Genomic DNA, 27,916 nt, shown 5'->3' with positions numbered 1-27,916 from the left:
GCTCTCAGAGCAGAACTCCGCAGGCTTTTGCTTGTAAACCATGACAAGATGCTGGCGAAACTCCGCCTCCAGTATTACTCGAACCATAATAAGGCAGGCAAGTTTCTGGCCTCCAGGCTTAAAGCCAGGAGAGTCAAGTCTAAAATAGCGTTTGTGACCCACCCTCATACAGGCAAAAAGCACACGCACCCTCAACAAATTGCAAACGCTTTCGCCGACTATTATAGCTCCCTGTACAACCTACGCACGGACTCGACCACACACAGCCCGTCGACGTCGGAAATCCTCGCCTTCCTGAGTCGTATGAACCTTCCCTCTCTCACGCCTGATGATCTGTCCTCCCTGAATGCCCCCTTTACGCCAAAAGAACTTTCCCAGACTATTCTAGGTACTCCTCTAAATAAATCACCAGGCCCTGACGGGTTAACGAATGAATATTACAGATCACTACACGACATACTCTCGCCCCACATGCTGTCCGCATTTTCCTCGGCCATTACCACGGGCACCTTCCCAGGGGAGATGCTCCAGGCGAACATCATAACCCTTCCTAAACCAGGTAAACCCCCTACCGCCCCAGCGAACTTTAGGCCCATATCCCTCCTAAATAATGATGTCAAACTATACGCTAAACTTCTCGCCAACCGCCTAGCAAAACTTTTACCGAAGCTGCTGGGAGGGGATCAACTGGGATTCGTCCGGGGAAGACAAGCCCCGGATGCGACTAGAAGGGTGATAAATTTGATGAATCATGCCGAAATCTCCAGAACGCCTTCTCTGCTTCTATCCATAGACGCAGAGAAGGCGTTCAACCGTATCCATTGGGAGTACATGGAGTTGGTTTTACGCAAATTTGGATTCTCTGGTCCGATTCTGTCGGCCATAGTGGCATTGTACTCCTCTCCATCTGCTAAAGTATTGTCCGCTGGCATGCTTTCTGTACCCTTTAACATCACCAATGGTACGCGACAAGGCTGCCCTCTGTCGCCCCTCATTTTTAACCTTTTAATAGAGCCACTGGCGGAACTGCTACGCTCCTCCCCCATGGTATCCGGCTTTAAATTTGGATCCACCAAGCACGTCATCACTTTGTTTGCTGACGATGTCATTTTGAGTCTAACGAACCCCGTGGTGTCCCTTCCAGCGGCTCATAATATTCTTCAGGATTTCAGTAGGGTGTCCTTCTATAAAGTAAACTTTGGAAAATCTGAAATATTAGGTATGAATGTGCCCGAAAACACCCGCAAGCATCTCCAAACACAGCTCCCATACGCCTGGACGTCTGATTCTCTAAAATATTTAGGGATCCAACTGGCATTCCCCACATCTAAACTGTTGCACTCTAACATGAAAGCCCTACTATCCACCCTTTCAGCCGATACCACTGGTATCAAGTCGACCGAAATCTCCTGGGCGGGACGAATAGCAGCATTCAAAATGCTCTGTCTTCCAAAAATCCTGTACATGTTCCGCACTCTCCCAATACATATCACCGGTGCGTACCTTACCTCCATGTCCAAAATACTTCGCACGTTCGTATGGCAACGAAAGAGAGCCAGGTGCTCTCATGCACATATGATTCGTCACAAAAAAGCAGGGGGAATGGGGCTACCAGACATAACGGATTACTATCACGCGACGAGACTGACCCCCCTCCAGCACTGGTTCTCTGACTCGCGAAACCTTCCCTGGCTACCGATAGAAGCGGCAATGACACGATCGTCGGATCTGAGCTTACTGCTACTAGCCGATGCTTGGAAGCCCCTAGATGTGCGGTCATTACCAATCACGTCTCAAGCGACGCTGCGATCCTGGCGTGTCCTCATAGCACGGATATCCGAGCATCAGACTGATACGTTGATCCCTATGCCTCTGACAGTATTCAATGTTCTGCTTCCGTTCGCGAAAACCACTATGCTCACGGCCGCTGGAATTCGGTCGGTTTCTCAACTTTACCACCAGGACTCACTTAAGCCCTTCCCTGTCCTCCACACGGAATTCAAACTCCCCCACAAAGCCATGTTCACCTATAATGCTATAGCTAGTTTCTTACGCAAAAACCCCCTGCCCAAGATACAGTTGCCCACAGCACTATGGCAATTCCTCACGAACGTAGAGGCCCCAATAAAAGGCATCTCCCTCATCTACAACCTCTTGGGGCGAAAAAACGTGTTCCACAAAACTCCACACATGATCAAGTGGGAGAGTGAGCTTCAGACTCCCTATTCCGATTTCCAGTGGAAAACGGCGATCCACACCTCCTTCACGGCCTCCAGATGCGTAAACCACTGGGAACAAATGCAGAAACTTATAACCAGATGGTACCTCACACCGTATCGCTTGTCTAAATTCTTCAATTCCCAAAGCCCGCTTTGTTGGCGCAACTGTGACCAAACAGGCACCATATCCCATATTTTTTGGAAGTGTAAAAGCATAACCAGCTTTTGGAATAGGGTGTTTGAGGTGATTTCGACCACCACGGGCATACTTACCAAACCCAATATGGACATGGCATTACTAAACTTGGGAATACATAATATACCCTTAGATATGAGAACAGTATGCTTCCACATCCTGGTAGCGGCCAGGACACTTATAGCCAAACACTGGAGGCAGGCCACATCCCCATCCCACCTAGAAGTTATCAGGATGGTTAATCTTCAATACACTATGGAGAGGGCATACGCCTACTCGATTCAAGGTGGATCCAAATTCCACTCTACCTGGCACATATGGACCACTAGCAAATATTTCACCCCCACCCCATGATAAGGGATGGGGCATATGGAACACGAACACAACCACCACTAGAGACTCAACTTGAATGATTACAGTATGTTACCGTTTACTTTTGAGATGATAAAATTTCTTCCTTTGTGATGACTGGGTTCTGAACCTTTGAATGTGTTTTGTTGAAACATTAAGATTGCGACTATGTAAGCACTCTGGATTCTTGTTGTACTGTTTTGAAAACTAATAAAAAATTATTGAAAGTAAAAAAAAAGAAAACAGTGAAAAGGCCGGTGAGTTTGTTTGATTCAAAAGAAACACAGCAGGTCATTAGTTTTCCTGCTCGTAATGTTTGTGTAGCACTACCCCCGCAGGAGCTGTTGGTGAATGTAGGTATCTCCCAACCTGCAATCAGACCAGTAGCAAATGCCCTTTGCAGACAGCCGGCCCATTTGGTAGTGTAGTAAAAAGTCCTAGTGCCCAGCTGTCCTACTCCTGTGGCTACTGATTCCAGCACTACCTATTCAGGCACTGCTAGCCTACCTGGCTGCAGCTGACTCTTTTCCTAGCCCTCCTGGCTAAGACTCCACAGGCCTCCCAGACTGACTCTGCATCCATCCCAGACTGCTTGCACCTCTCCTCTCCTCTCAGGCATGACTCTTTGTCCTCTCTGACTGCATCACTCACCAGCCCACCTGGCTGTCTAGCTCCTTGGAGATATGCCCATCAGTGTTATCCTGCTGTCCTCCACTTTGCTCCCATGCCTCTGGCCAGAATACTTCTGTGTGTCGTTAAGAAGGTTCCTTCAACACCTGAGCCCAGGCCTGAGGTCACCCCCCCCCCCCCTAGACTAGGGGCTCCCTCAAGTGCCACTGACAGCCTAACACTCCATCTTTAGCTTCCACCCAAACTCCACACTGCCGCAGCTGGGCTGACCCTGAGTATTTGAGGGGGCCTTCCCCCTGCCAACCCATCTGTTCGGGATTGGTCAGGGCCCTCATGAATACCATAGGCAGCTCCTCCTCTCCTCCACTCCCATTCTTCTAGAATATTCTGTAAGTTTCTAGAAGTAGGGGAGGTCTCAGATATGCTGCTTGTGAATCATACCAGCCTCCCTGAGCCACTCAAACATTGACCCAGAAAAACACAGAGGCTTGGCTGCCAGCCAAGCCTGACAATTCACCTACACTACACAGAGAGAAAAGAACCCCTCTCTCTAGCGCACTAACTAGAGGGTGCTTGCTGCATTTGTTTTTGTAGATTTAGTCCCACGTTAAAGTGTGACTTTAGTTAAATACAAAAATGCGAGCAGGAAGGCCCAATACACAAAGATAACAAACCAGAAAAAAGATTCTTTATAGAGCCTTGGCTCAAGTCACAACCAGCCTCCTTGCCTTCCCCAGCAAATTGATCTTCCTCCGCTCCGCTCCCCACCCAGTAGTAGCCGGTGCTTGGAGAGTGAGACTTGCGAGGCTGTGAGGCGGGCGGCGACATTGGCAAAAGGCAGAGAGAAGCAACGGTACTCAGCTGACTGTCCAGCAGCAGCAACAGAGGGGAAGCAGATCCCATTGTGGGCTGCCAGTGCCTTCAAGGCTTCAACACAGGTGTGCTGTGGGGGTGTCTGTGAATAGACTACAATGCACTGTGCCTGTCTCTCTGGCATAATAAATAGTATCATAACTCACAGGCAGGGGGCGCTCTATCATGGCTCTGGCTGGCAGTGCACTGTCGCAGTGTATCACATAACATGGCTGCTTATTGGTAAAAAGGTTAACAAAATCTGCACCCAGCAGCCATTTTATGTGACAGAGCCAACCAGAGCCATGATAGAGCGCCCCCTGCCTGTGAGTTATCATAATGTTGATGATCTTAACCAGTTGCTGACTGCTCCATAGCAGATTTACTGCTACAGGGCGGTTGCACTGCGCAGGATCATGTATATAAACGTGATCCTGCATTTCTGGGTATCATAGCCAATCAGCGGGTCTGGCGGACTCAATGTCCGCTGGTCATCGCCGATCATTCTGTACACAGGCAGACTGGCAGCCTATGTAAACAAGGCAAATCGCCGTTCTATTAGTACGGAAGACATTGATCCTGTGTTCCTGCAAAGCAGGGACAGGGATCTATGCCTTCCCTTAGTAAAAACACCTCCCCAACGGTGAGAAAATTGTGTAATTAATGGTGTCCTGGTTTAAAGGGATGAGGTGGCAACCATACTTCCCAGCCAGTGTCATTAGTACAGTGACAGTGCTTCTTTTTAGCATTGATCACTGTATTAGTGTCACTGGTTCCTACAAAGTGTCAAAAGTGTCAGTTAGTGTCCGATTTGTCCGCTGCAATATCGCAGTCCTGCCATGAGTCACTGATTGCCGCCATTACTAGTAAAAAAAGAAATATGTCCCTGGATTTCTTTTTGAAAATCTGTTCACCTTAACTTAAAGTGTTACTAAACCCTGGAGCCTGCACTCACTATATCTGGTCCCCCACAGTGCACAGAACATGGACATGCAATCATTTTACTAAATATAAACTGCTAAATACCTTTTCCCATCAGCAGTATAGAGCAGTCTTGTGACTTCTATCAGTGTCTGGCCGAGCACTGGTTAAAGTTTATAGGAGTTTTCTTTCTTCTCTGACTGTCCTATGAGGCTGCATGAACCCTGACCCACTCTCTGGACAGTGCTGATTGGCCCTGTGCTGATCACATGCATCCTCGCAAAAAAAAAAAACTCTCTGGCAATACAAACTAAACTGAGCATGTGCAGCCGGTCCCCTGGCTATGTATTATCAGGAAATATATTGGGGACAGTGGAAGAAGGGGAGGATCAGAGGATACAGGATCAAACAACCTTTTTAGACAATGCAGAGGATTAACCCCTTAGGTTCCACAGTGAGTATAACAAGCATGCTTTACTGCATATACAGACTGATTTTACTGTTGTGGGTTTAGTAACACTTTAAGCATTGCTTGTGTATCCACCATTATGAACAGTCCACCAAAGAACTGCAATAGAAAATAATGGCACATGACCAAGGCTTTACCAGCTCTGCCCCTACTGTACAGTGTTGGGGGGCCATTCACAATAAACGGAACTGCAATGGACAGCACATCGAGCAGTGCGATGTTGTAATGTGTAACACATGCATTACCACAATGCACAAAAGTAAATGGGCCCTAAAACTTGATGGGTTTTAAAGCAGCCAACTTGGGCCTAAAACCCGTTTTTATTTCAATTTCAGACAGAGTGAGGAAGAGCAGTACTGAGTCAGCTTTCACTGTTTCAGAAAGAAAAAAGAAAACAAAGGCAGCCACCGCATCTAAGGACTGCTAAGCTGAAATCTATTACAGTTTTCTCATTGGGTTTAGATACACTATAACTTATACTGACGTTACATTATAAATCTGTGTGAAGTCCAGCTTTGGGTTCGGGAGGTTCTCTGATATCAGAACATGGTTTGGATGGTCTGGTAAAAGCTGGCTTAGGTTATCTTTTAGTTACATCCAGTATAATTCTGCCACCAAATATTACACAAACTTTTATCTCCATTCATGGGATTTGCATATTTCCTGTTTCATACGTATGATCTGTAGAGATTGCAGCTGTTATATAGGAGACATTGTACAGGTGACATCTCAGTAGTCTGTGTGTGTCAGTGCAGAGACATCAAGATGGCTTCTCAGGGGGTTCTGCTGCCTCTCATACTGCTTTATATTCAGGGTGAGAGATTCTCATAGTAATGTATATAATGATAAGGGGGGAAGGAGAGCATTGCTGAAAAATTATTGTATGGAAGAGAATAGAATAATTTATTATGTTTTTGTATCTTCAGGTTCCTAGGTTGTAGAAATTGTTAGATGATCTGTACATAGACACTGCATTCTGATTGGTTTCTTTCCCATCCTCAGGATCCTGGGCACAGATTACACTGACACAGACTCCGAATGAGATCACTGAAACTCCAGGACAGACAGTCACCGTCTCATGTAAATGCAGTTCTGGTGTCAGCGGCTTCTTAAATTGGTACCAACAGAAACCAGGACAACGTCCAACACTGATTATCTATTATGCAACCAATCTGCAGTCTGGAGTCCCAGCCAGGTTCAGTGGATCTGGATCTGGAACAGATTATACTCTTACAATCAGAGACATAAAGGATGAAGATGAAGCAGTTTATTACTGTCAGCAGAGTAATGAGCTCCCTCTCACACAGTGATACAGAGCCGTACAAAAACCTCCTTCCTCTTTTATCAGCAATTCAAATGTAGCACCCTGCTAGTTAGGTGCTAGGAAAATATTGTTTTATTTTTTTTGGCTCACTCTGTAGTCGGAGGAGTGGGATTGTCTATTTTGCTGTGGCTCCACAGGTGGTGGGATTGACTGCTTCCTACTAGTTCTGTTGAGAAACTTCAAGAGCCTGGAGAGGGAAGATTGAAGTTCCCGGCTTGAATATTTACGACTCTCTGACCAATCCCAGGGGGGGGGGGGTGTGCCCAGTAGGTGGTTGGAGAAGGTGTAAATAGGCTGAAGCCTGGGCAGAGGAGGGAGCTGATGCCTGGTCTGACCTGTCCAAGGAGGGACTGTTGATTCTTTACAGGGAGGGGCTGCTTGCCCCATGAGCCATCCAGGACTGGCTTCTGGACTACTCAGTGCTATGCAAATGTTGGATTTCTTTATCAGTTCTGTGAGTAGAGTTTGATTACTGAGCTGCAGTCCCCATGGTCCCCAGCTGTGGATAGTGACTTTTCCAGTTAGCTCTGAACCTGTTTTTTTAAGAAGGTTCATGATTTTCAGCTTCGGGGATTTTAGACTGTTCTGTTCACTGTGCTAAAACCCTTGTTCATAGTTTCAGCTGTGAAAGTAGTGACTGTGCTGCTATAGAAAGGAGTGTCCTCAGCCTGCATTTGTACTCAAACGTTTTGGAGTATCCCATTCCCCACTGCTCTCCTTTAGTTCAAGTTTACAGCCAGAGATCACAATTTAAAAAAAATATCAGTAACACAGATAATATTTTGCAGTGATTCTTTAGCACTAACTAATCTCTAGTTTCTTTATAATCATCAGAGTTTAGTATACATAATATACTGACACAATTGGGATACTTTACTAAAGCAGAGGAAACTGTTCACTTAGAAAAGAGAATATTTTCTTTGCAAAGTAAAAATTCACTGAATTTAATAAATGTGGAAAAGCTGTGTTCACAATGTTTTTATATTGTAATAATAATAATAATAATAATAGTAGTATTAACTTTATTATAATATTATTCATAAATTGTTCCATTTAAACATTAGGCCCCAGTTCACATTATGCGATGCAGAAAACACTGCGATTCCTGTGCATTTCCTGCACTGCATTTAAATAGCACCGCCCTTGCACAGCGCAGCCAATGTCAGTGCAATTTTAATCAGTTCCGGACTACCAGCCGCAGTTTTTTTTTTCAAATATAAGTTTTATTCAGGAATCTTCATAAAAGAAAAAACATACATCTACATTCCATGTGAAATTTACATCACTTTTTAACACTTAATTTAATCTTCATCTTCCACTTTTAACCTCTTATATTCCTTCTCTTTTTTCCCTTCCCTTTCTTTTCCCCCCCTTCCCTCCCTCCTCCTCTCCCACCCCAAAAAAAAAAAAAAAACCCTCCCCCCCTCCCCCCACCCCCTTCCTTAGATTACTCATTTATCCATGGCGAATGACCGAGTCAGTCAGTAAGCTCTTCCGGGCTGCTTTTATCCTATTATAAATTGCTTCCCTTCTTCAGAGACTATAAACTGGCCCCACACATCCCATATTTTCTTGTATTTTCCCTTCCTATTCTGAGAAGTTGCAATCAACTCTTCCATTCTCCTTATTTCCTCTACTCTATTTACCCATTCTCTTATCGAGGGGGGTTGTACTTTTTTCCAGTTGCTCGGGATACATACCTTAGCTGCATTTACCAGGTATGGTACAATCGAGTTTTCATATCTCTTTATCGGAATATCCGATAGATGTAGTAAAAAAAAGGCTGGCTTTTCCTGTATTCTGCTTTCAGTAAATTTCTGAATTATGTCTTTTACTCTTCCCCAAAAAGGTTTTACTTCTGTACAGGTCCAGAGGATATGAATCAGCGTGCCTATTTCTTTTTTACATCTCCAGCATTCACTGGGCTCTCTTGGATACCAATTATGTAATTTCTCAGGTGTGATGTACCATCTCATCATAAACTTATAGTTCATCTCTTGAGTCTTGGTACATCTAGCTGGCTTAAAGGCTAACCTTACTATCCTCTGTACCTGCCAGCCGCAGTTTTACTTTGGCAGGCAGCCCCTCCTGGGCGAACCGATGTATGTAGGACTACGTCGGTCGCGCGCAGGGCTTGGGGGCGTGCGAGAGCGCATCCTCCATCCCAGTGATAGTATTATTCGGTATACATAGGCACATTTAACCCCCTGATCACCCCCCAGTTAACCCTTTCACTCCCTGTCATAGCGCACACTATATACAGTATATAGCTTTTTTACTGCTTACTGTAATAGTGTGCCTTGTGTTTTCATACAGATCATTCGTTTCTGTCCCCGAAAATTTTAGGGTGCCTGCCATCCTCCCAATAAAGATTTAACCCCCTGATCACCCCCTTTAACCCCTTCATTGCCCTGTCACAGTGTCACTTTTATAGTGTACAGATTTTCTTTGTGATCACTATATTGGTATCACAATTGACATCAAGTTAGCGTCAATCTAGGACAATGTCAGATCCCCGCCGCATATTTAGTAATCTAATTTAACCCTTTGATTGCCAGTGACACACACATACACACACTAAACACCTACATTACTAGTATAGTGGCACCATGCAACCTAATTGCCGGGGCTTCCCCTGACGGCTTGTAAATACCCGACTTAGATGGGGGGAGAGAGCCTGCTTGAAGTCTGATAAGTGGAGGGACAGATGGAATGTTTTTGTTCTGTCCTCCATTCACGCAGATACCACGGTCCAAATTGCAATAACGACTGGTGTTGTTGAGAAGCTCCTCTGTGTCCACGAATACAACTTTAACATGGGAGGGATGGACTTCAACGATCAGATGATGGCACCATACTTACAAAGTGGATCCTTCCTAAAATTCCAGGAAGAGATCATCACAGTCCTTCTGTATCCAGGAGGTGCTGTGGCCCAAATTCACAAACCAGATGCAGTGAGTTGGCTTGCATGAGAGGCATTTTCTGGATGTCCTCCCGAGTACCCCTACCCAAAGAACACCTCAAAAAAGATGTCATGTCTGTAGAAAAAGCGGATTTAGGCGTGACACCCCCTTTTTTTTTGTACCTCCTGTCCTAGCCAACTTGGTCTCTGCATCGGGGAATGTTTCCATCCCCAGGGCCGGACTGGTGTACCGGGATACCGGGAGATTTCCCGGTAGGCCGACTGCCCTGGGGCCGCTTTGAGAGCAGCAGCACTCAGAGGGCCCACCCACCCGCAAGTTCCCGCCGCCCGCCATTCACGGCCGCCCGCCCGCAAGTTCAGGCCGCCCGCCATTCACGGACACCCGCCCGCCCGCAAGTTCAGGCCGCCCGCCCGCCAATCATTCACGGACACCCGCCCGCCCGCCATTCACGGCCGACCGCCTGCAAGTTCCGCTGCTGTGTGTGACTAGGGGAGTGGCCGCCACCGTTGTCTGCTCGCTGCTAAGGGGAGGCTGGCTGAGCAGTGTCACTGCAGACCGCCTATCCTCTCCGCCCATAGCTTCAGAGAGAGAAGCTGAAGGTGCCGGTGTAGCTGACGACCAATAGAGTGAGGGGGAGGAGCTCTGCTCTCTGCTGGGAGACCCACACGTCAGAAGAAGCTTCCCTGCAGGCACGTGTGAAGAGGCACTGAGGCTGAGGAGGAATCGACTGACAAAGTAAGTAAGTACAGTAATCAGCAGTGCAATTGATCCCATCCTCCATCACCACTGCCCCCTGCTGATATCACCACCCCCACATATCTTATCCCTGATAGGATGGGGGGGCACCCCCCCATCACCACTGCCACCAATCTCCCCTAACCACTATAGCTGCCACTGATCCCACTCCCCTCACCACCTTCACTGATCCAACCCCCCCACCACCACCACCACCACCCCTGCCACTGATCCCACCCCCCTCACCACCACCACCACTGCCACCGATTCCCACTCCCCTCACCACCACCACCACCACTGCCACCGATTCCCACCCCCCTCACCACCACTGCCACCGATTCCCACCCCCTTCACCACCACCACCACCACCACTGCCACCGATTCCCACCCCCCTCACCACCACCATCACTGCCACCGATTCCCACCCCCTCACCACCACCACCACTGCCACCGATTCCCACCCCCCCTCACCACCACTGCCACCGATTCCCACCCCCTTCACCACCACTGCCACCGATTCCCACCCCCCTCACCACCACTGCCACCGATTCCCACCCCCCTCACCACCACTGCCACCGATTCCCACCCCCCTCACCACCACTGCCACCGATCCCACCCCCTCATCACCACCATCGCTGCCACCGTTCCCACCCCCCTCATCACCACCATCGCTGCCACCGATCCCACCCCCCTCATCACCACCACCACTGCCAAAGATCCAAACCCCCTCACCACCACCCCTGATGCCACTGATCCCACCACCTCACAATCACAGCTGCCACTGATCCCACCCCCCTCACCACCACCGCTGCCACCGATCTCACCACCCCTGCTGCCACTTATCCCACCCCCCTCACCATCACCACCGCTTCCACTGATTCCACCCCCCTCACCACCACCCCTGCTGCCACTCATGTCCTGTACCATGTCCGCACAGCCCCTGACATGTCCTGTACCATGTCCGCACAGCCCCTGACATGTCCTGTACCATGTCCGCACAGCCCCTGACATGTCCTGTACCATGTCCGCACAGCCCCTGACATGTCCTGTACCATGTCCGCACAGCCCCTGACATGTCCTGTACCATGTCCGCACAGCCCCTGACATGTCCTGTACCATGTCCGCACAGCCCCTGACATCTCCTGTACCATGTCCGCACAGCCTCTGACATCTCCTGTACCATGTCCGCACAGCCCCTGACATGTCCTGTACCATGTCCGCACAGCCTATGACATCTCCTTTACCATGTCCGCACTTTTACCACTTTTAACTATAATTTGCTCTTTTATATATAAAGCCCTATATGCTTTCATATCTGTCTTATCTATGATAGTACACTCTTCAAATTTGCTTTAAAATGCATGGTTTTCCCTTTTATGAACAAGGAAATAATGGCGTTATGCTGTTGGGCCGGTATAATAATGCTATGGGGCTGGTATGACATTTTTTCCAGGGCTGAATTTTATTCCCAGTCTGGCCCTGTCCATCCCTACCACACACTAGTAGAGTATTAGTATAGGGTGCAGCACGGCAGTCTAGGGCACACTTACACAGGGTCTCAAAGGATGTTAGATGACTATCGTGATTTTGAGAGACCCTAACCTGGAACATTTTAAAGTTACAAAAAAAAAAAAAATGTAATAAAACGTTACAAAAAAATAAAATAAAATAAAATAAAAAAAACAAAAATATTTGTCGTTTTATTGAGTTAATTTTCAGTTCTTACTCTACTCTTCTTCTTCTAGTTCTACTCTTTATACTAGCTCCACACTTCTGGCTCACCAGGCTGACTGCCCGTGTCTCACCTGACCATTCTCACCTTCCTTCCAGGACTCTGCTTCCAGCCAAAGACCTTGTGCACACGTGCCCCTGGCTTTTTATACCACACCCCACAATGCACCAAGACAGCAGTCTGTGTCAATCCCTGGGGCTGTATCAAAGACTGTGTCCTCATTGGCCAGGTTTCCTCCACTTGTCCAATGTGCCTCCCCATTGGGGACAGTGGGGACACCCCCTCAGACCATATGAATCACACACTGAGCACACTGAGCAGATCTAACTCACAGATCCTTCTCCCTGTTAAGCAGAGTGCAATATAGAATTTACCTGCTGCTCCTCTGATAGGCAGACAGAGCCAAAAACTATTCTCACTATCTAGCACCTACCTAGGAGGGTGCTACATAAGCATATCCATAGTAAGCTAGTTGAGCTTATACTTATCAAGCCTAAATGTAATAGTGGGTTCGGAGGAGGGTTGTTCTTTTTAGTTTACAAGTAGTCATATTTTATTATTGATAAATCAGTCATATTTTGACAATTTCTAAAACTCTGGAATGCATTATATACAATGATTTGTTACATTTACATGGTCAATAAATAGAAAGTCCTTTTTATCTGAAAAGAGATAGAGATAGTTCCTATTCTTAGCCTAGGAGATTTCGGTTTTCGATCAGGTTTGTTTCCATTCACCGAGGATTGTTCAGTCTGTCTTTTTGTTGGAAGACTCTTCATGTGCTTGACTGACGCTCCAATTAATGGTTCCATTAGCGGTGGGCTTACTGCTGCCATTGCATTCTACTTTGCTGGTGTTCCCCGAGGATGGGTTGCTTTGAACGGCTTTCTTTGGCCAGATCCGGCTGATGAAGGGAGATATGAAGGGGTAGATGATGGGTTCCAAGAAATTCTTGTAGACCCACAAGAGAACTGGAATGACGATGCAGGGGATGCACACCATGGCTGACATTCTTCTACTTCTCTGACCGAACTGTTCTTAAGCTATTTATCCAACATTTTTATACATAAATATACATCTTTTTAAAATGTATACATAAAATAACGACAATAAAATACTAAATCAAAATCAAAATCTTCAACAAGAACCCATTATTGAGGATACTTTGGCCACAAAGGTTTATTTTAAACCTACTAATAGGAACATTTATTTATTGATAAGGAGTGGCCATCACCCTACATGGTTGTGCAATATTCTGCGTGGCCAATTAAAGCGCATCAGGAGGAATTGTACCCTTGAAAAGGACTTTATTGAACAATCTGAATAAATTAAGAACAATTGATACAGAAGGGATATTCTGATGTTTAGATGATCTTGAGATCCAGAGAGTATTGACCACTCCAAGGAAAGAATGTTTAGTAAATAAAAAAAAGGGATGGAGGAGATTATAAACGATTGAGTTTCTACTCTGATTTTAATTCCCAATATAAAAGCGGATGGTCCAAAAGACTATAGATTCCCCTTCTAGACCATCGTTCTATCCGGGACAAAAGGGCTTTGTAGCTTAAAACCTAAAGCCCGTAACCATGCAAAGAATAATGCGAAGAGACGATCCACATTTCATTCAAATCAAACAGGCTGTGATTATAAGATTACTGATACCACCCATGTCATATATGCATTAGACTGCCCTTGCGGACTGATGTATATAGAACGTGCAAAACAAACCCTGAAAAAGAGAATTGGAGAACATGTAACAAATATCCTTAACCCCGCTAGCGGTAAACCCGAGCATGACTCGGGGTGAATGGCAGAGCTATGCAGACAGCGCAGCGGAGCGTCTCTTACCTTATCCTGGCGATCCAGCGATGAGCTCTCATTGCTGTGACCGCCAGCCGAGATCTCCGCCGCTCGTCTGTCGGTATGAGGACTTCCTAGTTCCGTTCCCTGCAGCAGCAATGCTGCATGGGAGCGGAACTAGGGAGGGAAATTCAAAAAAAAAAACGTTGCACAAAACACATAACACATTCTATATTATATATATGCATATATATATATATATATATATATATATATATATATATATATATATATATATATATGTATATATATATATATATATATATATATATATATGCATATATATATATGTATATGTGTATATATATATATATATATATATATATATATATATATATATATATATATATATATATATATATATATATATATATATATATATATATATATATATATATATATATATATATATATATATATATATATATATATATATATATATATGCATATATATATATATATATTCATATATATGTGTATATATATATATATATATATATATATGTATATATATGTATATATATATATATATATATATATATATATATATATATATATATATATATATATATACCTATATACACACACACACACACATATATATATATGTATATATATATATATATATATATACATATATATATATATATATATACTGTATATATATATAAAATTATATTATCGATTCGATTATAATTAATGCGTTATATATATATATATATATACACACACACACATATATATATATATATATATATATATATATATATATATATATATATATATATATATATATATATATATATATACACATATATATATACACACACATATATATATAATATATAACACATGAATTATAATCTAATCAATAATATAATTTTATTATATATATTATATATTATATAATAAAATTATATTATTGATTTGATTATAATTCACGCGTTTGTGTTTCAAATTTATCACATCTGGGATGTCTACTAGAGTCTTGTTTTGGTCAGGTTTAAGTCAGTAATTACTAAGAATTGTAGGCCTATAATACATAACGCCAAATTTCCATGAAAAGAATTGTACAACTTTTGGTACAGAATTCCTGACAGAATCATACCGCCAGGGAGGTTAAGGGGTAGAGGTACCACAGTGTGTCTGATCACTATAGAAGTTGTCATGCAAGAGACCCCTTCATGCTACCATTATGGGGTGTGGAGAGTGTGCTTTCATCTTGGAGGGGTTCAAATAGGGTTAGGGACCTCTCTAAAAAAGAAATTAAATGGATTCATATTTTGCATACTACAGTGGGTACGGAAAGTATTCAGACCCCCTTAAATTTTTCACTCTTTGTTATATTGCAGCCATTTGCTAAAATCATTTAAGTTCATTCTTCTTCCTCATGAATGTACACATAGCACCCCATACTGACAGAAAAACACAGAATTGTTGACATTGTTGCAGATTTATTAAAAAAGAAAAACTGAAATATCACATGGTCCTAAGTATTCAGACCCTTTGCTCAGTATTTAGTAGAAGCCCCCTTTTGATCTAATACAGCCAGGAGTCTTTTTGGAAAAGATGCAACAAGTCTTTCACACCTGGATTTGGGGATCCTCTGCCATTCCTCCTTGCAGATCCTCTCCAGTTCTGTCAGGTTGGATGGTAAACGTTGGTGGACAGCCATTTTTAGGTCTCTCCAGAGATGCTCAATTGGGTTTAAGTCAGGGCTCTGGCTGGGCCATTCATGAACAGTCACGGAGTTGTTGTGAAGCCACTCCTTCGTTATTTTAGCTGTGTGCTTAGGGTCATTGTCTTGTTGGAAGGTAAACCTTCGGCCCAGTCTGAGGTCCAGAGCACTCTGGAGAAGGTTTTTGTCCAGGATATCCCTGTACTTGGCCGCATTCATCTTTCCCTCAATTGCAACCAGTCGTCCTGTCCCTGCAGCTGAAAAACACCCCACCAGCATGATGCTGCCACCACCATGCTTCACTGTTGGGACTGTATTGGACAGGTGATGAGCAGTGCCTGGTTTTCTCCACACATACCGCTTAGAATTAAGGCCAAAATTTCTATTTTGGTCTCATCAGACCAGAGAATCTTATTTCTCACCATCTTGGAGTCCTTCAGGTGTTTTTTAGCAAACTCCATGCGGGCTTTCATGTGTCTTACACTGAGGAGAGGCTTCCGTCGGGCCACTCTGCCATAAAGCCCCGACTGGTGGAGGGCTGCAGGGATGGTTGACTTTCTACAACTTTCTCCCATCTCCTGACTGCATCTCTGGAGCTCAGCCACAGTGATCTTTGGGTTCTTCTTTACCTCTCTCACCAAGGCTCTTCTCCCCCGATAGCTCAGTTTGGCCGGACGGCCAGCTCTAGGAAGGGTTCTGGTCATCCCAAACGTCTTCCATTTGAGGATTATGGAGGCCACTGTGCTCTTAGGAACCTTAAGTGCAGCAGAAATCTTTTTGTAACCTTGGCCAGATCTGTGCCTTGCCACAATTCTGTCTCTGAGCTCTTCAGGCAGTTCCTTTGACCTCATGATTCTCATTTGCTCTGACATGCATTGTGATCTGGAAGGTCTTATATAGACAGGTGTGTGGCTTTCCTAATCAAGTCCAATCAGTATAATCAAACACAGCTGGACTCAAATGAAGGTGTAGAACCATCTCAAGGATGATCAGAAGAAATGGAAAGCACCTGAGTTAAATATATGAGTGTCACAGCAAAGGGTCTGAATACTTAGGACCATGTGATATTTCAGTTTTTCTTTTTTAATAAATCTGCAACAATGTCAACAATTCTGTGTTTTTCTGTCAGTATGGGGTGCTATGTGTACATTCATGAGGAAGAAGAATGAACTTAAATGATTTTAGCAAATGGCTGCAATATAACAAAGAGTGAAAAATTTAAGGGGGTCTGAATACTTTCCGTACCCACTGTATGTGTCCAGAAGGGTTAAATATAGAGTTGGACATCAACTGCTTCATTAGTGACTATTAGGGATGAGTTAAGATGTGTGAATAATGGGTTCTTGTTGAAAATTTTGGTTTTGATTTTAGTATTTTGTTGTCGGTATTTTATGTATACATTTTAAAAAGATGTATATTTATGTATATACATTTTGGATAAATGGTTTGATATCAACCCTCCTTCGAACCCACTATTAAATTCAGGCTTTATAATTATTAGCTCAAATAGCTTGCTACCGATATGCTTATATATTTTAATTTACCATTATAAGGTTAATTTGACAATTGTATATTCGGCCGTCGTTTGATGAAATATGCCTAATAGGTAGATTGCGGTGGTAAGCAATCTTCTATAATTATAAAAATAAGTGAAATACAAACATATAAAATCCCATATATATGTGTATCACCAGTAGCGCACTACCAACACCAAATAATAAAAAGATCTAAAAAATTCAAAGATAGAACAATTAAGTAAATATATATTCAAATTCAAACATGTATAATTGTCCCTGTGTATTCATATCCAATTACAGTTGGATCACCAAAAAATGCCACCACCGTTGTGTGTCAACACCGACCCACTCCCCTCATGTGGTCACTAGATAATATTGCCCCCCATTCTCATGGTTAGGCAAATATGCTTTAGGCAAAAACGGCTGTTGGAAAGTCCATTAGTAAGCCAGTTCTCTTATCCACCCCTCTTGTAGTAAATAAGTTTGGTAAAATCAAGTTTGGATGTGACGTCAGGACGTTGTACTCAGGAAATGTGAGAAGCAGATGCGATCCAAGAGGGATTGTGAGATCGCAGAGTTGAGGCACCTGACATTCTATTGATTTTGTTTATGGGAATATTTTATCTATATCTGATATACAGTGGGTACGGAAAGTATTCAGACCCCCTTAAATTTTTCACTCTTTGTTATATTGCAGCAATTTGCTAAAATAATTTAGGTTCATTCTTCTTCCTCATGAATGTACACATAGCACCCCATACTGACAGAAAAACACAGAATTGTTGACATTGTTGCAGATTTATTAAAAAAGAAAAACTGAAATATCACATGGTCCTAAGTATTCAGACCCTTTCCTCAGTATTTAGTAGAAGCCCCCTTTTGATCTAATACAGCCAGGAGTCTTTTTGGGAAAGATGCAACAAGTCTTTCACACCTGGATTTGGGGATCCTCTGCCATTCCTCCTTGCAGATCCTCACCAGTTCTGTCAGGTTGTATGGTAAACGTTGGTGGACAGCCATTTTTAGGTCTCTCCAGAGATGCTCAATTGGGTTTAAGTCAGGGCTCTGGCTGGGCCATTCAAGAACAGTCACGGAGTTGTTGTGAAGCCACTCCTTCGTTATTTTAGCTGTGTGCTTAGGGTCATTGTCTTGTTGGAAGGCCCAGTCTGAGGTCCAGAGCACTCTGGAGAAGGTTTTTGTCCAGGATATCCCTGTACTTGGCCGCATTCATCTTTCCCTCGATTGCAACCAGTTGTCCTGTCCCTGCAGCTGAAAAACACCCCCACAGCATGATGCTGCCATCACCATGCTTCACTGTTGGGACTGTATTGGACAGGTGATGAGCAGTGCCTGGTTTTCTCCACACATACCGCTTAGAATTAAGGCCAAAAAGTTCTATTTTGGTCTCATCAGACCAGAGAATCTTATTTCTCACCATCTTGGAGTCCTTCAGGTGTTTTTTAGCAAACTCCATGCGGGCTTTCATGTGTCTTACACTGAGGAGAGGCTTCCGTCGGGCCACTCTGCCATAAAGCCCCGACTGGTGGAGGGCTGCAGTGATGGTTGACTTTCTACAACTTTCTCCCATCTCCTGACTGCATCTCTGGAGCTCAGCCACAGTGATCTTTGGGTTCTTCTTTACCTCTCTCACCAAGGCTCTTCTCCCCCGATAGCTCAGTTTGGCCAGACGGCCAGCTCTAGGAAGGGTTCTGGTCGTCCCAAACGTCTTCCATTTGAGGATTATGGAGGCCACTGTGCTCTTAGGAACCTTAAGTGCAGCAGAAATCTTTTTGTAACCTTGGCCAGATCTGTGCCTTGCCACAATTCTGTCTCTGAGCTCTTCAGGCAGTTCCTTTGACCTCATGATTCTCATTTGCTCTGACATGCATTGTGATCTGGAAGGTCTTATATAGACAGGTGTGTGGCTTTCCTAATCAAGTCCAATCAGTATAATCAAACACAGCTGGACTCAAATGAAGGTGTAGAACCATCTCAAGGATGATCAGAAGAAATGGAAAGCACCTGAGTTAAATATATGAGTGTCACAGCAAAGGGTCTGAATACTTAGGACCATGTGATATTTCATTTTTTCTTTTTTAATAAATCTGCAACAATGTCAACAATTCTGTGTTTTTCTGTCAGTATGGGGTGCTATGTGTACATTCATGAGGAAGAAGAATGAACCTAAATGATTTTAGCAAATGGCTGCAATATAACAAAGAGTGAAAAATTTAAGGGGGTCTGAATACTTTCCGTACCCACTGTAAATGAATTACTTTTAAAATAAAGTGGGTACCTTAAAGTTTTTACACTTATTTAGGCTTTGTCTTCATTCTTTCCTCACATGTGGAGATTTTTCTAAATATCTTAATGGAGTTTAGAGATTCTGAGCGGCTTTAGATCAACATAAGTGATATTAGCCAGTCATGAGAGTGAATGGCAATACCATCTGGTGAGCATTATTCATAAGGGAGTGGAACTTGCACTAACACTGTGGTGGAGGATTTATGGTGTATACTTTTTTCTTCATACACCATCTTTATCACATTTGTTTGGACTTTACTTATTACTGATTGTCATGTGGACTTTTTTTTTTGCACATATTTTTTCCTATTTCTCATGGTTTTGATGTGATCTGATTGTAGTTGGTGCGCTGCTGTGGAATATCTGTTGTAGTATTAATTATTTCACCTTGTTGTTTGATTTAATTTATGTAAAGTAGCAGCACAGAGAGAATATTTAATGAATAATTGATGAGCTCAGTGCACATACTTACAAATTTTTTGAGTCACCTGATCAGCCTTAGTGTTCTAATAGGAGGTAAATAATTGAAAAAAGAAATGATCCAATCACACAATGAGGTAACAATGACATTTTTCTGAGCTCTGTACACCAATAATACAGAGAATGCCCCTACATGATCCGGGTCCTCTTACAGGTCTTGAATTGTATTATAACTGTACTGTCTCCCTGTATATTGTTAAGCACTGCACAGACTGTTGGCACTATATAAACCCTGAATAATAGAAATAATATGCAGGAAAGCCATGTTTGCATTGTCAGTGTGAGAAAATCTGAACTGGTGTAGCACCCTACAGGTAGGTGTTAGGTAAAAGCATAGTAGGCCTTGTCTGTTTAACAGCAGGCCCCTGTTTCTTTTTGTCAGGTAGGTTGTCATGACTCCCAAGTGTGTCTTCTGAGGAGGGGAGTCTCCCCACTGGCTCTAAAGGAGGCTCCTGATAGGGCAGTGGAGGAAACCCAACCAGAGATACATTCAGGCTTATATCTACCCCAGGAGGCAGATTCTGCCACAGAGGATTCTGGGGGAGGATATAAGTCTGAAGGGGCGGATGGCTCGGCGTCTTTGGCGGGAGCAGAGTCCCAGGAGGTAGAGAATGGCTGTCTCTCCTCCTGTCTGAGGAACTGGATGTCTCGGGGTGTCGCCTGAGGATCCAGAGAGAGAGTGCTGAGTTGAGCTGAGGGGATCCGGTGTGCCGAAAACCAGCGGAGAGCGAGAGGGGTCCAGTCCCAGGAAAACCTACACAGGTCGTGAGTACTGAGGATTGCCCCTGGGGGTCTGCCTGAAGTGTTAGAGGAGACCAATCTGGAGGAGGTTCTGGGATCCAGTGTCAGCTAGTTGTAAAGGGAGTACCTAGGTTGAGGACCCTGAAGTAGCAAAGGGGGTACATCGTCAGTGGACCCTGAAGAGCTAAAAGTGTAAAGGGGGTGCCTGCAGATTGGGCCCTGAATTGTACAGAGTATCAGTTGAGAGTTGCAGCTATACGGGAATTCACCACAAGCTACCTCTAGCCGATGCCAGGCTGGAGGGGGTAGTCAGTGACTTTGCAGTGCAGCAGTGTCAGCAGTTCTATGCTCCATAGTCCTGAGTCTTCTGGACCTAGAGTCGAGGATTCAGCACTTTTTTCAAGTTACAGTGTGTTCTAAGCGTCAGTGAGCGTTGGCTAGCATTGGCTGTCGTCAAGGCAGCGTTGACAGACATTTTTCTGGATAAAGTCCCAAGTTGTACCTAGTTGAGCCTAAAGGAGTATCCCACTCATTCCCTTCTCCCATCCCCTTATCTACAATAAAAACCACAAAACAAAGATGCCGGAGTTGTCAATGTCTCAGTTCTCACACCCAGGGTCGCAGCTCACATGGGCTGGAGAGGTATCTGGTAACAATGGCAGACCCACATCAGGCCACAGACCTGGAAACCTTGCTACACTTGCTACCGACTGAATTTGAGAATGTAATTTTTATTACCATCGCAAACAAAAAGACATGTGCAGCAATTATATATGTAATAAATATTTTAATGACAGTTAAGTTACCCTATAATACGTAACATATAATATATACCACACAACACCCTTGGATGTTTTTACAATCTAAAGAACCTGTGTCAAAAATACAAGGCCCATGGGCTGAATCTGGCCCACCAGGCCACTTTATGTGGCCACCTCCCCTTCTCTGCCCCCTACCTTGTCTCAGCAGTAGAAGGGAGGACAGAACTCCTCCATCAGATTCTGTGCTTTCCCGTACAGTTGTGGAGAATCTCATCTCTAAACTCCCCCTACTCAGCAGTTGGCAGCAGACAGAATTCCTCCTACAGACCCTGCGACTTTTGTCTAGCTGTAGCACCCATTTTCTCCACCTTTCCTGGTCTCAGCATTCAGCAAACTCTGGCACCTGACTGCAGCCCTCCTCTGGTCCCACTCCAGACCCTGCACTTTCTGCTTGCATTAGACTTGCATTATCTGGTACAGGAGTGTGAGTGAGCTCTTTGACTGTCTGCACCTGCCCTTCACAGCTTAAGTCTTAAGATATTACTAAAACCAGTAACCTTTAAATGCAGTATATAGTCTTACAGGTACAACCAGTCCTTTGAGGGCAACTATAATGCTGATGCGGCCCACAATTAAATTGAGTTTAACACCCTGAGCTAAAGCATTAGCAAAATAAGCCCCATCAAGGCCGTCCAATATTGCATTGCAAAACAATGTGCCAAATGAAGTCTAGCATGGCAGACAATCAGAAGTATGTTAACTGATTTTGCTGTACTGGATCTAAAATGTGATTGGTTGTTAACCAGAGATGTATAGTAACTAAGTAGAACTACTTCACTACTGTACTTAAGTACCGAAAGGCGGTATCTGTACTTTCCTAGAGTAGAATTTTTTTCTCCTACTTCCACTTTTACTTCACTACATGTTTTCGATGATTTCAATACTTCTACTCCGATATTTTTTTTTGTGCTGCATAGTTACTCGTTACTATTATAAAAATTACCACTGCCAGAACAGTAGATGGCAGGTTTCATGAAGCTTAAAACATGTGTATTATCAGCGCATAAGAAAATAAATGCTACTGTATGTATAAATAAAAGCTGCATTTGAAATAATAAAAAACAATATGATGTTCAAACTTTTGACTTCTTTCTTTAATAACTACACAACACAGTACTTGTACTTTTACTTTCAGTACTTGAGCAGCAATTTTTTTTTTCAAAAGTACAAAAAAAGGTTGAATACTTTAGCACTTCCACTCAAGTCACTTTTTAATCGAGCACTTGTACTTTTACTCAAGTATGGGTTTCGAGTACTTTATACAACTCTGATGTAGAGTCTAGAGGTCAGTAGTGATTGATGTAGAGTGTAGAGGTCAGTAGTGATTGATGCAGAGTCTAGAGGTCAGTAGTAGTTGATACAGATTTCAAGGGTCAGGAGTAAGTGATGAAGAGTCTAAGGGTCAATTGTTGATAACACAAAGTCCAGAAGTCAGTAGTAAGTGACATGAACCCTCTTTTTATAGCCTTGAAGTGCGATTCCATTTATGCTGAGAAAAGCAGTCCTCCCCTGGTCAGTTTGGAACATTATTCTTCCTATTGAGTGCTAAGTGGTCTTCATACAGTCACATGATCAAACAACAAGGTGAAATAATTAATAATACAATAGATATTCCACAGTAGCACACCAATTACAATCAGATCACATAAAAACCATGTGAAATAGGAAACAATATGTGCAACAAAAGTCCATATAACAATAAGTAATAGGTAAAGTCCAAACAAATGTGATAAGGATTGTGTATTTTATAAAAGAAAGTATACACCATATATCCTCCACCACTGTGTTAGTGCAAGTTCCACTTCCTTAAGAATAATGCACGGCGATCTAAAAAATTCAAAGATGGAACAATTAGGTAAGTATATATTCAAATTCAAACATGTATAATTGTCCCTTAAAAAAGTCCCTCAGTGACCCTCTGAGGGGAGTGGGTTGGTGTTGACACACAATGGTGGTGGAGGTTTGTGGTGACTCAACTCTAATTGGGTATCACTGGATACACACATTCTTTTGGATTCTATCTCTAAAGAGGACTTTTTAAGGGACAATTATACATGTTTGAATTTGAATATATATTTACTTAATTGTTTGATATTTTAATTTTTTAGATCACCGTTATTATTTGGTGTTGGCAGTGCTCTACTGGTGATACACATACAGTATATATTCAATTTCATGTTTGTATTTCACTTATTTTTATTGTTCCTATTTTCCAAGTAGCAGCATTTATTTCAATTTATTATTGACTTATTGTCACATTTTGAATTTTGTCATAGCACGGGGGATCATCACTTTTATGTTAATCTTCTATAATTATTATAGATGTTGATCGCTGTTAAAACCTCCTCCTATATGATTGTTATTTTAATGTATACAATCTGTGGTATATGAATTTATAATTATAAGCAACTTGAGGATATGTACCTGTTTGTTGTTAGTTTTGTTTCTTTATATTTTTTTATTTGACTTTATAAGTTCTAGACTGGTGTTATGTACTTGCAGGTGGAGAATATTATTGTATTCTAGAAGATGTTTTAGAGCTGGTTGAGGATTTACTTTTTGGGCAATTTTCCTTATCCGCTGTGTATATTATAGCATCACAGTCTGTATGTTTCTGTATCATGTTTATTTCAATAAAAATGAATGTTCGAAAAAAAAAAATTGCAAAGGAATAAAGTTATTAGCAGTAATATATGGTAACAGAAGGATTAATTGAATAGACGGATGATCCACCTTAGCTTAATGCAGTCTATATTAGGTTCATTGACCTCTATTAATTGGGTTCTGAAGTAATTACAATGAGGAAGAGGAAGATATTTAAACTCTGTTGCCGTGCCGTGGAGCCACCCCCTATGACAATGTCGGATGTGACGAGGAGCGACTACATGGCAACTGGATGTGACATTAGGACGTTGTACTGTGAGCAGCAGATGCGATCCAAGAGGGATTGGGAGATCGCAGTGCTGAGGCACCTGATATTCTATTGATTTTATTTATGGGCATATTTTATCTATTTCTGATATAAGTGCATTACTTTTAAAACAAAGTGGGTACCTTAAAGTTTTTATACTAATTTAGGCTTTGTCTTGATTCTTTCCTCACATGTGGAGATTGTTCTTAATATCTGGATGGAGTTTAGAGATTCTGAGCGACTTTAGATCAGCATAAGTGATATTAGCCAGTCATGAGAGTGAATGGCAATACCATCTGGTGAGCATTATTCATAAGGGAGTGGAACTTGCACTAACACTGTGGTGGAGGATATATGGTGTATACTTTTTTCTTCATACACCATCTTTATCACATTTGTTTGGACTTTACTTATTACTGATTGTCATGTGGACTTTTTTTTTTCACATATTTTTTCCTATTTCTCATGGTTTTGATGTGATCTGATTGTAGTTGGTGCGCTGCTGTGGAATATCTGTTGTAGTATTAATTATTTCACCTTGTTGTTTGATTTCATTTATGTAAAGTAGCAGCACAGAGAGAATATTTACTGAATAATTGATGAGCTCAGTGCGCATACTTACAAATTTTTTGAGTCACATGATCAGCCTTAGTGTTCTAATAGGAGGGAAATAATTGAAAAAAGAAATGATCCAATCACATGATGAGGTAACAATGACATTATTCTTAGCTCTGTACACCAACAATACAGAGAATGCCCCTACATGATCCGGGTCCTCCTTACAGGTCTTAAATTGTATTATAACTGTACAGTCTCCCTGTATATTGTTAAGCACTGCACAGACTGTTGGCACTATATAAACTCTGAATAATAGAAATAATATGCAGGAAAGCCATGTTTGCATTGTCAGTGTGAGAAAATCTTAGCTGGTGTAGCACCCTACAGGTAGGTGTTAGGTAAAAGCATAGTAGGCCTTGTCTGCTTAACCACTTAAGCCCCGGAAGATTTTAACCCCTTCCTGACCAGGGGGTATTTTGCGATTCGGCACTGCGTGACTTTAACGGACAATTGCACGGTCGTGCGACACTGTACCTAAACTAATTTGACATCCTTTTTTTCCAACATCAGAACTTTCTTTTGGTGGTTTTTGATCACCTGTGCGATTTTTTGATCATGCGCTATAATAAAATAAAAGAGCGACAATTTTGCAAAAATAGCAATATTTTTCACATTTTTTTATATGAAATTCCCCCCCAAAAAAAAAGGAAAAATCAAAATTTTGTTTTCTGCTACATATGTTTGGTAAAAAAAATCACAATACGCGTATTTTGATTGGTTTGCGCAAAAGTTATTGCGTTTACTAAGGGAAAGATTTTTGTCATTTTTGTTGTTTTTTTTTTAAGGAGTAATGACGGCGATCTGCGATTTTTTTTGCGGGACTGCGACATTGCGGCGGACAGATCGGACCCTTGACTGACATTTTTGACACTTTTGGGGGTACCAGTGATATTACTACAGTAATCAGTGCTATACATATGCACTGTTACTGTAAAAATGACACTGGCAGGGAAGGGGTTAACTTTATTAGAGCTGCAGTGACTATGTGTGTCCCTAGGGGGCGTGCTTCTTACTGTGCAGGGATGTGGCTGTATGTGTAAAAGCACAGATCAACGGTCCTACATAGCAGGACTGCTAGATCTGTACTTTTACACTGGGGAGAATGACAGGTGGCTTTGTTTACACTAGCCGCCTGCCTTTCTCCCTTCACTGCGGACGATTGCGAGTGACCGGCAGACATTGGGTCCGCTGGTCACACGCACGGAGGTGTCCTTGAACGAGCCGAGGCGGGAGCGCGCCTCCGGCGGCGTGCGCCCTCCCGCTAGTGGCTCCCAGGCTAGTGACGTACCGGTACGTCACTTTGCCTGGCCAGGGCTGACCACCGCAGTATATGTACTTGCGGCGGTCGGCAACGGGTTAACAGCGAGGCCATGTTTCTTTTTGTCAGGTAGGTTGTCATGACTCCCAAGTGTGTCTTCTTAAGGGGAGTCTCCCCACTGACTCTAAAGGAGGCTCCTGATAGGGCAGTGGAGGAAACCCAACCAGAGATACATTCAGGCTTATATCTACCCCAGGAGGCAGATTCTGCCACAGAGGATTCTGGGGGAGGATATAAGTCTGAAGGGGCGCATGGCTCGGCATCTTTGGCGGGAGCAGAGTCCCAAGAGGTAGAGAATGGCTGTCTCTCCTCCTGTCTGAGGAAGTGGATGTCTCGGGGTGTCGCCTGAGAATCCAGAGAGAGAGTGCTGAGTTGAGCTAAGGGGATCCGGTGTGCCGAGAACCAGCAGAGAGCGAGAGGGGTCCAGTCCCAGGAAAACCTACAAAGGTCGTGAGTACTGAGGATTGCCACTGGGGGTCTGCCTGAAGTGTTAGAGGAGACCACTCTGGAGGAGGTTCTGGGATCCAGTGTCAGCTAGTTGTAAAGGGAGTACCTAGGTTGAGGACCCTGAAGTAGCAAAGGGGGTACATCGTCAGTGGACCCTGAAGAGCTAAAAGTGTAAAGGGGGTGCCTGCAGATTGGGCCCTGAATTGTACAGAGTATCAGTTGAGAGTTGCAGCTATACGGGAATTCACCACAAGCTACCTCTAGCCGATGCCAGGCTGGAGGGGGTAGTCAGTGACTTTGCAGTGCAGCAGTGTCAGCAGTTCTATGCTCCATAGTCCTGAGTCTTCTGGACCTAGAGTCGAGGATTCAGCACTTTTTTCAAGTTACAGTGTGTTCTAAGCGTCAGTGAGCGTTGGCTAGCATTGGCTGTCGTCAAGGCAGCGTTGACAGACATTTTTCTGGATAAAGTCCCAAGTTGTACCTAGTTGAGCCTAAAGGAGTATCCCACTCATTCCCTTCTCCCATCCCCTTATCTACAATAAAAACCACAAAACAAAGATGCCGGAGTTGTCAATGTCTCAGTTCTCACACCCAGGGGTGGAGAGGTATCTGGTAACAATGGCAGACCCACATCAGGCCACAGGCCTGGAAACCTTGCTACACTTGCTACCGACTGAATTTGAAAATGTAATTTTTATTACCATCGCAATACAAAAAGACATGTGAAGCAATTATATATGTAATAAATATTTTAATGATAGTTAAGTTACCCTATAATACGTAACATATAATATATAGCACACAACACCCTTGGATGTTTTTACAATCTAAAGCATATGTGTCAAAAATACAAGGCCCATGGCCTGAA

Source organism: Pelophylax lessonae (assembly GCF_965119305.1).
Source record: "Pelophylax lessonae genome assembly, chromosome: 1".
NCBI classification, from domain to species: domain Eukaryota; kingdom Metazoa; phylum Chordata; class Amphibia; order Anura; family Ranidae; genus Pelophylax; species Pelophylax lessonae.
The sequence above is the reverse complement of the archived record's forward strand: the minus strand, read 5'-3'. Positions refer to the sequence as shown.